The sequence below is a fragment of the Heterodontus francisci genome, chromosome 6 (genome assembly GCF_036365525.1).
Source record: "Heterodontus francisci isolate sHetFra1 chromosome 6, sHetFra1.hap1, whole genome shotgun sequence".
NCBI lineage: Eukaryota > Metazoa > Chordata > Chondrichthyes > Heterodontiformes > Heterodontidae > Heterodontus > Heterodontus francisci.
In genome coordinates, this window is record NC_090376.1 from 153,271,535 (window position 1) to 153,288,434 (window position 16,900).

Here is a 16,900-nt window from a genome sequence, read left to right on the forward strand (position 1 = left end):
ATTCAGAAAAATGTATTTGAGATCCCCTGAGGGTTCAATTCGTATAGGCAATTTGCAATTGAATCAAACAGACCAGAAGGTCCGAAGCTGAATTAGCTGACCTCAGTTGGGATGGTGCTACAATCAGTGTCAATATTCCTTGTGCTAAGGAGAAAAAAATTAGTCAGGGAATCCCTCCCCTTCCCCGCCAGAAACGATGGGCGGTATTTAATAGAGGCGACGGAGGTCTCGCCCGCTGGCTGAAGAGCCAGCGAAAGCACCGCGTTGTTAGAGAAACTTCCAAGCCTGTTTGTGAAGAAGACACTGAGACTAGGATGCTTTGGTGGAGACTGTTTACTGCTTGCCATAGAGCTTACTGATCCACTCCTAACATCACCCTGCTAATGCTGACTGGCTCTTCTTTATATGGACATCTGAGTACAATTAACTAATCAATACCAAACAGCTGTTCACCCTATTACCTTCAACTACTAGGTATTTAACATTCATTAACAAAACTTATTAGAAACTAACACGCGTCACCTCTTTTCGGGATGGCCCGCTGCATTACGTGCCAATCAGGCACTTAACTGGGCAGCCTGGGGTCTTCCCTGGGATTAAGGAACCCGGGGACGGAAGCCCTACCTGCTAACAGCTGCCAGCCAATCAAAGGCCGGCAGCTCTTTTACTCAGATGTTTGGTCATTGATGGACGTAGGCCACAGGTGAATGAATGCAGGTGGGGGTCGCGAGGGATGGGGTATAGGTGGGTTGGCAGCAAGGGCAGAGAGTGGCTCTGAGCAGCAACCCCCCTCCCCTCCCTTCCCTATGCCGAGTCCCTCGATCAGGCACAGAGTGCCTGTGAACAAGGGGGCCCCCCCCACCAGGAGCCGGCAAGCACCCCGCATAAGAGTACTCGTCGTGCTCCATGCATGGCAACAGGCCCGCCCGCCGCTAATACCGGCAGGAAGAGGCCCTTAACTGGGCATTAAATTCCCACAAAGTACCTCAATTGGTGGTGGGGCGGGAAGACTGTCCATGGGCCTTCCCACCCTGGACCTAATTGGGGTGGAAGTGGAATGGTGGTGGCATCCCCACCCGCCACCATCCCGCCTGATTAAATGTTCTCCCCTTCTTCAAACTCAGGGCAGGGGAGAGCATTAAATCCAGCCAGGTATGTGTGGATATTTGGTTAAGAAACAGGATTGGACTTGGCTATGATGCCCCTGCAGTTGGAAGAATGGTCAATGGGCCTGTGAAGCATATACCAGGAAAGTAGCAAGAAGAGCAGTAGAGAGAAATGGCAAAAAATAATTATTTTAATCTAATATTTACACTGTTGCCAACTTCAGCTATAAACTTAACTGACAGTCTTACTATTATCTTTATTTTGAACAGATGCACAGGGATTCTATAAGAATTAAATAGCACAGTGGGTTAGAACCCTTGTGTGTTCACCTCTGGCACCTGTGTTGAAAAACAGCTCAGCCAGTTTCCTGTCTTAATAGTTGATAAAGGCCTGAACATGAAAATGTTTGAGTAGATCTCAGCTCAAATCTCATTGTGGATATAGATCTACACACACGGTTTTCTAATGCTTAGCAGCTCTGCACCTAGAAACAATAAAAGGTTTGCGCAATGCAGATTGTCACATAGTGTGCATTATGCGGTGTGCGGTTATTCTGATAAAGCACTTTTGCAGGACAGCCTTGAGTAAATATATCCCTGAATCTAGCCCATAGACCCAGCTCCCCAAAAATCGGTATGCTCCCTTAAGTCCAAGGGATGCTGACTTGAACAGACATGGTGGACAACTGGTTTAGCTATTCACTGTCAGATCTGACCAGACCGCACAAAGCACTATCCGGTCTTGCTCTCATCTTGAAAACTGCCTACTATTCCAGTATCATCCTGGAATGCAAAGGCAACACACCTGATGGTTGCACGATGTTCAGCACCATTCGTGACTCCTCAGATACTGAAGCAATCCGTGTAGAAATGCAGCAAGACCTGGACAATATCCAGGCTTGGGCTGATAAGTGGCAAGTAACATTCACGCCACACAAGTGCCAGGCAATGACCATCTCCAACAAGAGAGAATCTAACCATCTCCCCTTAACATTCAACGGCATTACCATCGCTGAATCCCCCATTATCAACATCCTAGGGGTTACCATTGACCAGAAACTGAACTGGAGTAGCCATATAAATACTGTGGCTACAAGAGCAGGTCAGAGGCTAGGAATCCTGCGATGAGTAACTCACCTCCTGATTCCCCAAAGCCTGTCCACCATCTACAAGGCACAAGTCAGGAGTGTAATGGAATACTCTCCACTTGCCTGGATGAGTGCAACACTCAAGAAGCTCGACACCATCCAGGTCAAAGCAGCCTGCTTGATTGGCATCCCATCCACAATCATTCACTCCCTCCACCACCGTGCACAGTGACAGCAGTGTGTACCATCTACAGGATGCGCTGCAGCAACACACCAAGGCTCCTTAGACAACACCTTCCAAACCCACGACCTCTACCAACTGGAAGGACAGGGCAGTAAATGCATGGGAACACCATGACCTGCAAGTTCCCGTCCAAGTCACACACCATCCTGACTTGGAACTATATCGCTATTCCTTCACTGTCGCTGGGTCAAAATCCTGGAACTCCCTTCCTAACAGTACTGTGGGTGTCCATATCTCACATGGACTGCAGCGGTTCAAGAAGGCAGCTCACCACCACCTTCTCAAGGGCAATTAGGGATGGGCAATAAATGCTGGCCTAGCCAGTGACGCCCACATCCAATGAATGAATAAAAAAAAATTCCCTGTCATGCCTGTCGGTAGTGCTTTAACAGGATTTCCCATTTTATTCTGAGCAATGAGCTGTGTGGCTATGCTGCACTACCACATGGTGCTGTATTTTTTCCCCACAAATCACTCAAAATACTTTTGAAAAATATTTGGTTTATAATTTTTTCTTAGGCATTGAAATTTCTAATATCCAAAATAGGGTTTTAAACAAAATGTATTTTCAAGAACATATTTCACAATGGTAGGATTAAATGTACCCTTTGAATCATTTTCTGCATCTATTAGTGCCTTGGTTAAAGTTTTTACTTGAAGGTCTCAGCTTCTGGTTAAAAGCTTGGCTTTTGAACTTTTCTCCAAAGCTGTAATACTCTTATTTGAGTGCAGATTGTGCAGCCTGAGCCTGAGCAGGGTACCAAATTTCCCAGGATGCATTAACACCTTTTGGTCAGCTACTACAGCTACAATTTCTATTTATGTAGCACCTTCAATGTAGTAAAACATCCCTAGGCGCTTCACAAGAGCATTATAAAGAAAAATTTGTCACCAAGCTACAAATAGTGATATTTAGGCAGATGGCCAAAAGTTTGGTCACAGGGGTATGTTTTAAGGATTGTCTTTAAAGGAGAAAAGAGAGGCTGAGAGGTTTAGGGAGTGAATTGCAGATTTTAGGGCCTTGATAATAAGAAGGCAGGCCACCAATGGTGTTGCAATTAAAATCAGGGATCCTTAAAAGGCCAGAATTATATGGGCGCAGATATCTTGGAGAGTTTTGTGGCTGGAAGATATTACAGAGATAGGGAGGGGTGAGATCACGGAGAGACTTGAAAATAGCATGAGAATTTTAAAATTGAGGTTTTGCTTGACTGGGAGCCAATCTAGGTCAGCGAGCACAGGAGTGATGGGTGAACAGGGCTTGCTGGGATTAAGGACACAGGCATCAGAGTTTTGGATGACCAGGTAAGTAACATCCCACCCAGCAAGACAACAGTGGAGAGGTTTTGGAGAAGGATGATGTGGTCAACTGTGTCAAAGGTTGCAGACAGGTCGAGAAGGAGGAGGAGGGTACGTTTATCATTGTCAGTCACATAAGATGTCATTTGTGACTTTCTTAAGAGCCATTTCAGTACTGTGGCAGGGGCAGAAACCTGATTGGAGAGATTCAAATATGGAGTTCTGGGAAAGTTTGGCATGGATTTGGGAGGTAAAAACATGTTCAAGGACTTTGGAGAGGAAAGAGAGCTTGGAGATGAAGTGCAAGGACGGAGGGATCAAGATTTACTTTTTTGAAAAGTGTGATGAATGCAGATTTAAAGGAGAGAGGGACAGCACTTGAAGAAAGAGAGCTATTAAAAATATCAGCTAACAGAGAGACTGGGAAGGAAAGTTGGGTGGTCAGCAGTTTAGTGGGAATAGGTTCAAGGGAGCAGGAGGTGGGTCTCATGGACATGATGAGCTCAGAGAGGGCATGAGGGGAAATAGGAGAGAAACTAGAGAAAGATGCGAGTTCAGGGCTATGTTGGTGTGAACTTTATGTTTGGCCAGGTGGGCTAGTGGAAGAGAGGGACATGGCAGAGGCAGCTGATCGTTTGGAGTCAATCTCAGTGACAAAGAAGTCCATGAGCTCCTTGCACTTATTGTTGGAGGTGTAGTTGGAGGAGACGGGGAGAAGGGTTTGAGAAGACTGTTTGCAGTAGAGAAAATAAACTAAGGTTTATCTTTGCATTCCAGGATGATCCTGGAATAGTGACCAGTTTTAGCAGACAAGAGCAGGGCCCGATAGTGCTTTATGAAGTCCAGCCAGATCTGGCAGTGAATGGCTAAACCAGTTGTCCACCACATCCATTCAAGTCTGCGCCCTTGGACTTAATGGAGGAGGGATGAGGGCAATATCAGGGAGAGCAGCCACTGTGAGAGAGAGTAATAGTTTTATTGGGGATGAGGGCATCAAAGGTGGATCAAATCTGTAGCTGCAGAAATGTTGTGGCTAACCGAGGGCTAAAGACTAAACAGTTGGGATTTTGAAAGTGCAGTTGTAAGTGAATTGGGGGATAGTTTTTGGAGCAGACACAGAAGGAGGTAGGGTTGGGGTGTGGTAAGGGGATGGGGGGTGGAGAGTAATTCAAGGAAATGATCAGCAGGGGTCGGCAATGTGTCCGTACAGGGACACCAGAGTCCATGGTAAAAGATTTTGAGGTCTGTGACTGATATTTTCAGGGATGAGAAATTTTCCATTGGCTTCTTCTTCCAGACCAGGCTGACATTAAAAAAATTTGCATCTGTCAGTTTCACAGCTGACAGGTGTTTAGAGTAGGAACAGCAGCTTCCGAACTCAGTACAAGTTCGGGTTTTCCAACGGGTTCCGATTTTTTTTTTTTTAAAGCCCGCCAAAAATCCCGAACTTGCCCTGAGTTCGGAAGCCGCTGTGCCTGCTCCCAGCGCCTGTCAGCTGTGAAATTGACCAATCACAAAGCAGCTCTGGGGAGAGTTCCCACTCTCTGCAACTGTTGCACAGAGAGAGAGGGGAGAGAGGGAGCAGGGGAGAGTGAGAGGGGGTGGGGAGAGAGTGGGGACAGAGCCGGAGGCCAGAGAGAGAGGGGGGGCAGAGATAGAGAGAGAGAAGGACAGAGAGAGTGGAAAGAGAGAGAGGAGGGTCAGAGAGAGGGGGGAGAGAGCAGAGGAGGTGGGATAGAGGGTGAGAGATGGGGGGGAGAGAGAGTGGGACTGAGGGAGAGGGTGGGCAGAGAGAAGGACAGAGAGGGAGAGGGGGGAAAGAGAGAGGAGGGGGAGAGAGGGAGAGCGAGGGGGAGGGAGGGTTAGGGAGAGGGGAGAGATAGAGGGAGGGGAAGAGAGGAAGGGGGAGAGGGTGGGAGATTGAGAGGAGGGAGAACGAGAGGGAGAAGGGAGAGAGGGAGGGAGGAGAGGAAGAGGGAGGGGGAGAGAGAGAGGGAAAGCAAGGGAGAGGTTGTGTGAGAAGGGGAGAGAAGCAGAGAGAGGGAGGGAGGGAGAGCGGGAGGTGGGAAAGAGGGTGGAAGAGAGAGGGAGAGTGGGGCAGAATGAGAGAGAGGGGGGAGAAAGACGTGGGGGGAGAGAGGGAGGGTGAAGAGGGGGAGGGTAGAGAGGGAGAGGAAGAGAGAGGGGAGCAGAGAGTGAGAAAGAAGGGGACCAAGGGAGAGAGGGAAGGGACAGATAGAGGAGGGGAGAAAAAGAGAGGGGAGGGGCAGAGAGAGAGGAGAGAGAGAGGAGGGAAGGAGAGGGAGAGAGAATGAGAAGTGGGAGAGAGGGCAGAGAGTGGGGGAGAGAGAAGGGGGAAGGGAGAGGGCAGGAGAGAGAGAGAAGGAGAATGGGGGACAGGGAGAGAGGGGTGGGCAGGGAGAGAGGGACAGCGAGTGAGAGGGGAGAAAGAGAGAGGGGAGGGGAAAGAGGAAGGAGAGAGGGAGGGGGAGAGAGAGGAAGAGTGGGAGAAAGGGGGAAGAGAGGGAAAAGGGGAGAGAGAGGGCAGGGGTAGAGGGGGAGAGAGAAGAGGGAGGGGGAGAGAGGGAAGAAGAGGGGGACAGAGAGTGGAGAGGGAGGGGGAGGGAGAGAGGGGGAAGAGAGAGGAGGGTGGAGGGAGGGGAGAGAGTGGGGGGAGTGAAAGGGGGCAGGGGGCGAGATGGGGGGCAGAGAGAGAGTGAGAGGGAAGGGACAGAGAGATGGAGAGGGAAGGGACAGAGAGGGGAGAAAAAGAGGGAGAAGGGGCAGAGGCAGAGCGAGGGGAGGGGAGAGAGAGAGTGATGGGGAGAGGGAGAGGGGGTGAGAGAGAGAAGGGGTAGACGGTGGGAGAGAGGTGTAGGGGGGAGGGAGCGGGAGAGAGAGGGAGAGGGTTTCAAGTGTGGGGGAGGGAGGGGAGGGAGGGAAAAGAGATGGAGGGTGGAGAGAGAGAGGGAGAGGAGGAGAGACAGAAAGGGGGGGAGAGAGGGGCAGAGAGACAGAAAGGGGGGAGGGAGAGAGGAAAATGGGAGAGAGAGGGAGGGGGAAGAGAGAGTAGGGGCAGAGAGAAAGAGAGGAGGGAGAGACAGGGAGAGGGGGAAAAAGGGACTAATTACAGGCTAGTCAGCCTAACCTCAGTGGTGTGCAAGTTATCGGAAAACATTTGAGGGACAGTATAGATCATCATTTAGAAAGGCATAGACTAATCAAGGACAGTCAGCATAGATTGATTAAGGGAAGGTCATGTCTGACCAACTTGATTGAATTTTTGAGGAAGTATTAATGAGGATAGAATGTTTGATGTGGATTTTAGAAAGCCTTTTGACAAGGTTTTTTATTAATTCATTTTGTGGGAGTCACTGGCTAGGCCAGCATTTATTGCCCTTGGACTGAGTGGCTTGCTTGGCCATTTCAGAGGGCATTTTAAGAGTCAACCACATTGCCGTGGGTCTGGAGTCACATGTAGGCCAGACCAGGTAAGGACAGCAGATTTCCTTCCCTAAAGGACATTAGTGAACCAGATGGGTTTTTACAGACAATGGTTTCATGGTAACCATTAGACTAGTTTTTATTCCAGATTTATTAATTGAATTCAGATTTCACCATTTGCCGTGGTGGGATTTGAACCCTTGTCCCCAGCCTGGGCTCTGTATTAGTAGTCTAGTGACAATACCACGACGCACCACCTCCCCTGAGTTATGCAGCAGACTGATCAGGAAAGTAAGAAGTCATGAGACCCGTGGGAAAGTGGCCAAGTTGAATCCAAATTTGGCTCAGTGGCATGAAGGAAAGCGTAATGGTCAACAGGTGTTTTAGTAACAGGAAGGCTGTTTCCAGTGGGGTTCCAAGGGCTCAGTACTAGACCCCTTGCCTTTTGTGGTATATATCAATAATTTAGACTTAATGTAGGGCGTACAATTAAGAGGTTTGCAGATGATACAGTAATTGGCTCTGTAGTTGATACCGCGGAAGAAAGATGTAGATTGCAGCAAGATATCAATGGACTGGTCAGGTGGGCAGAAAAGTGACAAGTGGAATTCAATCTAGAGAAGTGTAGGATAATGCATTTGGGGAGGGCAAACAACACAAGGGAATACATAATTACTGGTAGGATACAGAGATATGTAGAGGAACAGAGGGACCTTGGAGTTCATGTCCACAGATCCCTGAAGGTAGATAAGGTGGTTAAGAAGGCAAATGGGATACTTTCCTTTATTAGCCAAGGCATGGAATATAAAAGCAGGAAGGTTATGTTAGAATTGTATAAAACACGAGTTAGGCCACAGATAGAGTACTGCATATAGTTCTGGTCACCTCATTACAGGAAGGATATGATTGCACCAGAGAGGGCTCAGAGGAGATTTATGAGAATTTTAGCTATGAGGAAAGATTGGATAGTCTGGGGTTGTTTTCTTTGAAACAGAGGAGACTCAGGGGAGATTAATTGAGATGTATAAAACTATGTGGGCCTAGATAGAGTGGATAGGAAGGCCTATTTTCCTTAGCAGAGAGGTCAATAAACAGGGGACATAGATTTAAAGTAATTGGTAGAAGGAATCGAGGGAAATTGAGAAGAAATTTTTCACTTATAGGGTGGTGGGTGTCTGGAACTCATGCCTGAAAGTGTGGCAGAGACAGAAACCCTCATCAGATTTAAAAAATACTTGGATATGCACATGAAGTGCTGTAACCTGCAGGGCTACAGACCAAGGGCTGGAAAGTGGGATTAGGCTGGATTACTGTTTTTTGGTCAGCACAGACATGTTGGGCCAAATAGCTTCCTACTGTGCCATAAATTTTCTATATTTCTAACATCCTGACACTGGCCTTACTGCCTGCAGCTGATGGCCTGATAAACTTACTGCAGTCTTAAAAAGCAGCCCATGATTGCTCGAGTACTGAACATTTAACTGGGAAACTTTGGAGCCTTAATTCTATTGATGATTTCACTCAGGCCAGATGAGTAGAGAATCACAAAATTGTTACAGCACAGAAAGAGGCCATTCGGCCCATTGTGTCTGTGCTGGCTTGCCGAAAGAGCAGTTTACCTAGTGCCACTCCCCCACCTTCTCCCCATAGCCCTGCACATTCTTCCTTTTCAGATATCAATTCAATTCCCTCTTGATTGCCACGTTTGAGCCTGCCTCTACCACACTCTCAGGCAGTGCATTGCAGATCTTAATCACTCGCTGCGTGAAAGGTTTTCCTCATGTCCCCATTGCTTCTTTTGCCAATTACCTTAAATCTGTGCCCTCTTGTTTTCGACCCTTCCACCAATGGGAACAATCACCTTTGTGAAATCACTGAGAGAAACCATTGGGACACTGAGCTTATTCCATGGGATACTCATAATGTGCTCATCTGAAATTCCTCTCTCAGCCATCCTATTTATTATAACGTGTTAATATAAGTAGTTTAATGCTTCTACTAAAATAACTCAGAGGAGATTTTCAGATGAGCACATTAGTAGTAGTAGTCGGCATCCGTTCGTCTCTGAGGACGATGGACTACACCCAGGGTGTATATCACTTCTGAGTTGAACATCACCTGTTGTGGCTGTAGAGGCCGACTCGTGAGTGGCAATCCCTTCCACAGCTGCTACAGATGAATATTGTTGGCCCGAGGTCAACTGATGTTTTTTCCTTCTGCCGGGCTCTCTTTTCTGCCATCTGGTCGTTTCTTTTGTCCTCTGCTTTTTCCTTGCCCTTCCTGACTGCCATTCTCCAGGAACTCTAGTTAGCAGCAAGGACTTCCCATGCATCTACTCTGATCCTGGTCAACTTGAGGTCTTGCTTGCTGACATCCTTGTATCGCAGATGTGGGCAACCTGTTGGTCTTGTGCCAATAGCAAGCTCGCCATAGAGCATGTCTTTGGGGATGTGGCCGTGATCCTTTTAGCCCACATGAGCCAGCCAACAAAGTTTCAGCTGACTCAAGAGGGAAAACATACTGGAGATTCCTGCGTGCTGGTGTACTTCTGTATTCGGCACTCTGTCCTACCAGGAGAAGAGGCAGCGGAGATGGAAGCTGTTCACCCGCTTTTCTTGGCTTGCATAAGTTGTCCATGCTTCGCTACTATAAAGGAGGGTGCAGGGAACACAAGCCTAGTACACATGGAGCTTTGTATTTTCGCTTAGTTTGCTGTTGGTCCACCCTCGTTTTGTCAACTTTGACATGACAACTGCGGCCTTGGTAATCCTGTTGCTGATTGTGGCATCATGGGACAGAATACTGGTGATTGTTGATCCAAGCTATGTGAAGTTGTCGATGTTGTTGGAAGGTATCGTCTGTACACCCTGGCCCATAACTTTGGTCTTCCTGATGCTGATTGTCAGTCCAAACTCCTTGTAGGCCCAGAGAACCGATCTACAAGCTGCTGCAAGTGAAGTTCATTATGCGATGTCAGCACAGCGTCATCAGCAAACAGCAACTCACAGACTAGTACTTTACGCACTTTGGTCGTGGCATGCAGTCCTGCCAAATTGAACAGCTTGCCATCAGCTCAGGTATGCAGGTGGACATCCCCATTTGAGTCACTGAAAGCATACTATAGCAGCATGGAGAAGAATATGCAATAGAGAGTGGGTGCTAAAGCCTGGCTCAGGTATAAAATTAAAACCCGAACCGGGCCTGACAAAAAAACTACAGCCAACCCAAATCTGACCTGAGCCCTTTAATTCTTTTTCGCGCCCAACCTGACACGAATATCATTCGTCCGTTCCGGCAGCAGGCTGTTCCTGCAGATGGAGTTGTGGGGAATCATGGGTAAGCCTAATCATTAGTGTCATAGAGAGATACAGCAGTGAAACAGGCCCTTCGGCCCACCAAGTCTGTGCTGACCACCAACCACCCATTTATATTAATCCTACATTAATCCTATATTCCCTATCACATCCCCACCTTCCCTCAATTCTCCTACCACCTACCTACAATAGGGGCAATTTACAATGGCCAATTTACCTATCAACCTGCAAGTCTTTGGCTGTGGGAGGAAACCCGAGCACCCGGTGGAAACCCACGCGGTCACAGGGAGAACTTGCAAACTCCGCACAGGCAGTACCCAGAACCCATCCCGGGTCGCTGGAGCTGTGAGGCTGCAGTGCTAACCACTGCGCCACTGTGCCGCCCTTAATCCTGTGAATTCCTGTAAGCAGCACTGTCCAGCCCGACCCGACCCAAGCTCGAATGCTGGACTCAAAATATAGACCCAACCCTACCCGAACCCAACACATGTAGTCTGGTCTAGTCGGGTTTGGGTCGGGTAGCCAGGCTTTAGTTGGCGCCAGGACAGAGCCCTGCTTTACTCTGCTGCTGATCTTGAAAGCACCTGATGTTGCTCCATTGTAACTGACTGAACTGTGCCTGTTCACGTGGAAAGAAGAGATGATGCCCAGAGTCCAGGAGGGCAGCCTATTTTCCGTAACAGTTTGAAAAGTCCGCCGCTACTGACAAGATTGAAGGTCTTGGTGAGGTCTATGAAGGCAATGTAGAGTGGTCTGCACTGCTCATGGCACTTCTCCTGTAACTGCCAAAGTGAGAAAATCATGGCCACTGTCAATCTGCCAGCTCTGAAGCAGCACTGAGACTCAGGATAGATGCATGACGCCAGGGTCTGCAATCTGGTCAGAGCAATGCGGGCAAAGACCTTCCCCACAATACTTAACAAGGAGATGCTTCGGTAATTGTTGCAGTCATTGCAATCCCTCTTGTTTTTGTACAGGGTGACTATGTTTACATCATACATGTCTTGACGCACGGATCTTTCCTTCCAACAGGGACACAAGAGTTCATGGCGACGCTGCAGCAGTGCCAGTTTTCCACTCTTGATGATTTCAGGTGGAATACCATCATTTCTCTGGGCTTTACCACTAACAAGATGGTCGATGACCTTGTTGAGCTCTACTCTGGTGGACTCGCTGTGCAGTTCCTCCATAACAGGGAAGTCCGGAATGGCACTGAGAGTTACTTCAGTGACATTGTTGCGTAGAGTTCAAGGTAATGCTCAACCCACCTCTCCATCTGCTTGCTAGGTTCAGTCATAATCAGCCCTGTCTTTGTCTTCAAGGGAGCTGACTTAGTTACTGCTGGGCCCGTTGCTTTCTTAATTCCTTCATACATCCCTCTAGCATCCGCGGATTCAGAAGCAGATTGTATGCTTTTGCAGAGTTTCAGCCAGTATTGATTGGTGCAGTGCCGAGCAGTCCACTGAGACTTGTTTCTGGCAGCTCTGAGAGCATCTAGGTTTTGGTAGCTCAGGACTTGCTTGTAGTTCATGAGGGCTGTCCTCTTGGTTGCAGTAACTGGCTCCATTTCAGTCCAATAAGCCTCAAACCAGTTAGCATTCCTCTGATTTCTTTTCCTGTTCACAGTGAGTACAGAGTTATAGATGGTGACACGCAGATAATCCCATTATGACACCGCACTCAGGCCTTGGGTATTGTCAGAAAGAGCCTGATTGAGGATGTTGAGGAACTCTTGGGTCCTTTTTGGATCAATGGTGCAGCAAGTGTTGATTCGAGGATGAGCTTTCTTCTTGGAATGGTATAACTTCCTTGGCTGAAGCCTGACCTTGCTACACACCAGGAGGGGTCTATCTCACAGTCAGCCCTGCGATAGCTGTGAGTGATGAGGACACTTTTGAGGGTGGTATGTCTGGTGATGATAATATCTAGCCGGCGCCAGTAGCATTATTGCAGATGTTGCCAGGACACCTTGTGGCATGGCTTGACCTGGAAGAAGCTGTTCATCACACAGAGTCCATGGTGACAGCACAGGCCTGGGCAAATAGAATGGAGACCCTGAGTTGCCTAAGCACAGGATCCCCTCTCGACATTGATAGTATTGTCCAAAGGGAAGGAAAGATCCCGTACTGTTTGGAACCAGCTCTGCTGCAGAGTTGTCGGAAAACTGCCTGATAAGTAACAGGTTTTCGCCTACCGGACTTCACTCCAAATTTTCTGTCGGGATTTAGTCCCTAAGTCGCCTTCTCTCCCAAGACACCCACAAGGCAGTGAGGCTATTTACTTATAGCTGGGGATCTATTTCTTGGCACCAGGGTGTAACCAGACGCCGGTCAGCCTGCATGCCATGCGTCTGGGGGTCAGGCCCCCCAGTAACCTTACCATTCAAAAAAACTCAGGTTGTCCAACAGGTTAGTCATGTGACTAGCTGGTTTGACCCCGTCTGCTTGTGGATTCGGCCATCTTAGCAGTCATCCTGGAATGTGAGCTTCCTCATCTTCACTGTCTGGTGATAAAAGTCCATTATGGGTTGAATGTGTCAGGGAATGGTCCATTGTCTCCACAAGCAATGTCTGTTTGTATGTAAATGTTTTTGGCTGCGTTTGCTGATAACGCAGCCACTAGCTGGCGCTGCACTGGCACATGTGCAAATGTAGCCTGTTCAACTAAAACGTCACAGTTAGCGACGTTCAGGCAGCTGCCAGGACTAAAGATGGCGCTACTCAAATAATCACACAAAGGCAGCGTAAACACATGGCAGCACACAATGGCTGGAGAGATCGGCTGGCTGGGGAATGGCCGGAGAGGTTGGGGGGGGGGGTGCGGGGGGAATTCTCCACCACATCCCGCTCTCTCCCCGCTTCTCCGCTTGCTCTCTCTCCCGCGCTATGCGATGATGTCATCTGGGCATGCGTGTACCAGTCCTGGCAATTTTGGTGATGATGTCATCCGCGCATGCGCCAACCGGTCCTGGCAATGCGGAACGCAGCGCACGCGCAGAGAGCAGGAGCCCATTTGCGCATGTGCGCAGGTTGGCACAGTCGGATGACGTCCCCGCCGGCTGCCTTGTCAAGAATCACTTTGAATGTTTTTTCCAGCCACAGCTGATCTGTTTATCAAGTTATTTCCTTGCTCCAGCAGCAGTTTAAAATCAATGTTCATATGACAAAATTAAAATGCTGATTCTTGGCAGGTGGGGGTCTGCATGATAGTGCCACATAAAAGGTTAATAGGCAAGATAAGGGCTCATGGTGTTGGTGGTAATATATTAGCGTGGATAGAGGATTGGTTAACAGACAGGAAGCACAGAGTGGGCATAAATGGGGCATTTTCAAGTTGGCAGGCCGTGGGGTGCCACAAGCATCAGTGCTGGAGCTTCAGCTATTTACACTTTATATTAATGACTTGGATGAAGAAACAGAGTAATGTATCTAAATTGGCTGATGATACAAAGCTCGGTGGAAAGGTAAGCTGCAGGGAGGATGTAGAGAGGCTGCAAAGAGATATAGACAGGTTAAGTGAGTGGGCAACAAGATGGTAAATGGAGTATAATGTAGGGAAGTGTGAAGTTGTTCACTTTGGTCATAAAAATAGAAAGGCAGAATATTTTTTAAACTATGTGAAACTGCTATGTGTTGATGTTCAGAGTGACTTGGGGGTACTCATACAAGGAATGCACAAAGTTAACATGCAGGTGCAGCAGGCTATTTAGGAAGGCAAATGGCATGTTGGCCTTTATTGCAAAGGGATTGGAGTACAGAAATAAAGAAGACTTAATAAAATTGTGAGACTACACCTGGAGTAGTGTGTGCAGTTTTGGTTTCTACATTTAAGAAAGGATATACTTGCAATGGAGGCAGTGCAGCGAAGATTTACTAAATTGGTCCCTGGGATGAGGGGGTTGTCCTATGATGAGTGGCTGAGTAAATTGGGCCTAAATTCTCAGGAGTTTAGAAGAATGAGGCAATCTAATTGAGACATACAAGATTCTGAAAGGGCTTGATAGGGTAGAAGCTGAGAGATTGTTCCCACTGGTTAGGGAAGCTAGAACACGGTGACACAGTCTCAGGATAAGGGATCAATCATTCAGGACTGAGATGAGGAGAAATTACTCCACTGAAAGGGTTGAGAATCTTTGGAATTCTTTACCCCAGAGGGTTGTGGATGCTCCATCATTGAATACATTTAAGGCTGGGATAGATAGATTTTTGGTCTCGCAGGGAATCAAGGGATATGGGGAGAGGGCAGGAAAGTGGAATTGAAGCCCAAGATCAGCCTTGATCGTACTGAATGGCGGAGCAGGCTCAGTGGGCCACATGATCTACTTCTGCTCCTATTTCTTGTGTACCCTTGTCCTTCTAGTTAGTAGAGGTTGCAGGTTTAGAAGGTGCTGTCGAAGGAGCCTTGGTGAGTTGCTGCAGTGGTAGATGGTGCACACTGCTGCCACTGTGCTTCAGTGGTGGAGGGAGTGAATATTGAAGGTGCCAGTCAAGCGGGCTGCTTTGTCCTGGATGGTGTCAAGCTTCTTGATTGCTGTTGGAGCCGCACTCAACCATCACACTCCTGATTTGTGCCTTGTAGATTGTGGCCAGGCTTTGGGGAGTCAGGAGGTGAGTTATTCGCTGCAGAATTCACAGCCTCTGATCTGCTCTTGTAGCCACGGTATTTATGTGGCTGGTCTAGGTCAGTTTCTGGTCAATATTAACCCCAAGATGTTGATAGTGGAGGATTCAGCGATGGTAATGCCATTGAATGTCAAGTGAGATGGTTGGATTCTCTCTTCTTGGAGCATTGTCTGGCACTTGTGTGGCGTGAATGTAACTTGCACTTATCAGCCCAAGCCTGAATGTAGTCCAGATCTTGCAGCATATGGACATGGACTGCTTCAGTATCTGAGGAGTCGTGAATGGTGCTGAGCATGTTCAATCAACAGCAAACATCCTCACTTCTGACCTTATGATAGAGGGAAGATCATTGATGAAGCAGCTGAAGATGGTTGGGCCTAAAACATTACCCTGAGGAACTCCTGCAGTGATGTCCTGGGACTGAGATGATTGATCTCCAACAACCACACTATCTTCCTTTGTGCTAGATATGACTCCAACCAGTGGAGAGTTTTTCCTTTGACTCCAGTTTTGCTCGGGCTCCTGGATGCCACACTTGGTCAAATGCTGCCTTGATGTCAAGGGCAGTCACTCTCACCAGCGTTTTCCTGCACAACATACCTCAGGTCAACACACCTTGCGGCTCCACTCATTCATCTCTCTGCAGGCACCTCACATCCCCATCTGAACAGCCTTCATTCACACTCACCTCAGCCTATTGCCCTCTCACACCCATGTCTCAGAGTCACCCTCCACAATGATGTCCTTTCCTTGTCTCTACATAAGCCATTATGAGCACTCACACCTCTCTGCTTTCTCTCCTTGCAGAAGAAGAGGAGAGCATACAACTTGGCGAGAAACAGAGACCCGGGGACGGAGTGGCCTTCCAGTGACAAGTACATGTCGGACTTTGGCAATGTGTTCCCACCTGCTCCACTGGGAAGAAGGTCTTGTTACAGGAGGCTGCAGCTGTCAGTAGCAACCTGCCATGAGAGCCTGATCTTCCTGAGATGCTGGTGCTCAGACATGTCAAGACAGCTGATCCTCTGCCTGTAGACCCTGTGTTGGGGTCTCGCCTCCTTCCAGCTGGATCTTGGTATCCATCCCATCTGTCCAGTGGAGGGGCATGCAGCTGAGAAGAAGGCAGTTGGTACTGCTGCTGGTGTTGCGCCTACTGCTGCTGGAGCTGTTGGTGGTGATGTGGCTTGTACTCTTGACCCTCAGCAGAGGAGGAAGGTGGTGCTGCATAAACTGCTCCAATACCGTGTTGAAGGCTGGCAGCAGGGAAATGCAGCTGATGGTGAGTAAAGTGGCAATCACCTGTCAATCAGTGAAAGCAGTCTCTCAATGGCCTTCTGTGTAATTGATCAAAGCCTTTCCATCATTTCAGTTTTACTGAAGAAGCTTTTCCCACTGTGCACTCGCCTCGGTGAGTTGCTGACAAGTCAGGAAACAGCCGGGAAATGCAGGATTCAGGGTTAAAACACCTCACTTGGCTTCTTAACAACCTCAACCATTTCTTTATTACTTACATGGTAGATCCAAGGGGATTCCCCTCTCGCATTGAGTTCTGCCCCAGGGATCCCAAACAATGTCAATTTCCAGCACTTTTCCACCCCGCTCGCCCCTCAACTTTCTTCCACTGGCTGGGAAAATTCTGCCCATGTTTCCAAGGGAGGCCAGGTGGCCCTCAAGGAAAACCCTCCAAAGGGAATGGGAGCAGGTGGCAAGGCAGGGCAACTCCTGGAGTCTGGCCCCGAGGACCTGACAGCAATGCAGTAAGAAGTTCAGTGATCTCATGCGG

The 16,900-nt window shown here is 48.3% G+C and overlaps 1 protein-coding gene across 3 annotated transcripts in view; it reads left to right on the top strand.

The window, feature by feature from the left end:
* The window catches only part of gpr180 (G protein-coupled receptor 180), a 162,498-nt gene that overhangs the window by 139,057 nt on the left and 6,541 nt on the right, over window positions 1-16,900 (top strand). The window contains exon 9 of one of the 3 annotated variants that reach the window (XM_068034372.1): window positions 11,528-11,610. The exons of the other annotated variants lie outside the window; for them this stretch is intronic. The gene's annotated coding sequence lies outside the window, so the exon portion shown is untranslated. Of the gene's footprint in view, window positions 1-11,527; window positions 11,611-16,900 lie in introns of those variants that run through there. 3 annotated transcript variants of the gene reach the window in all.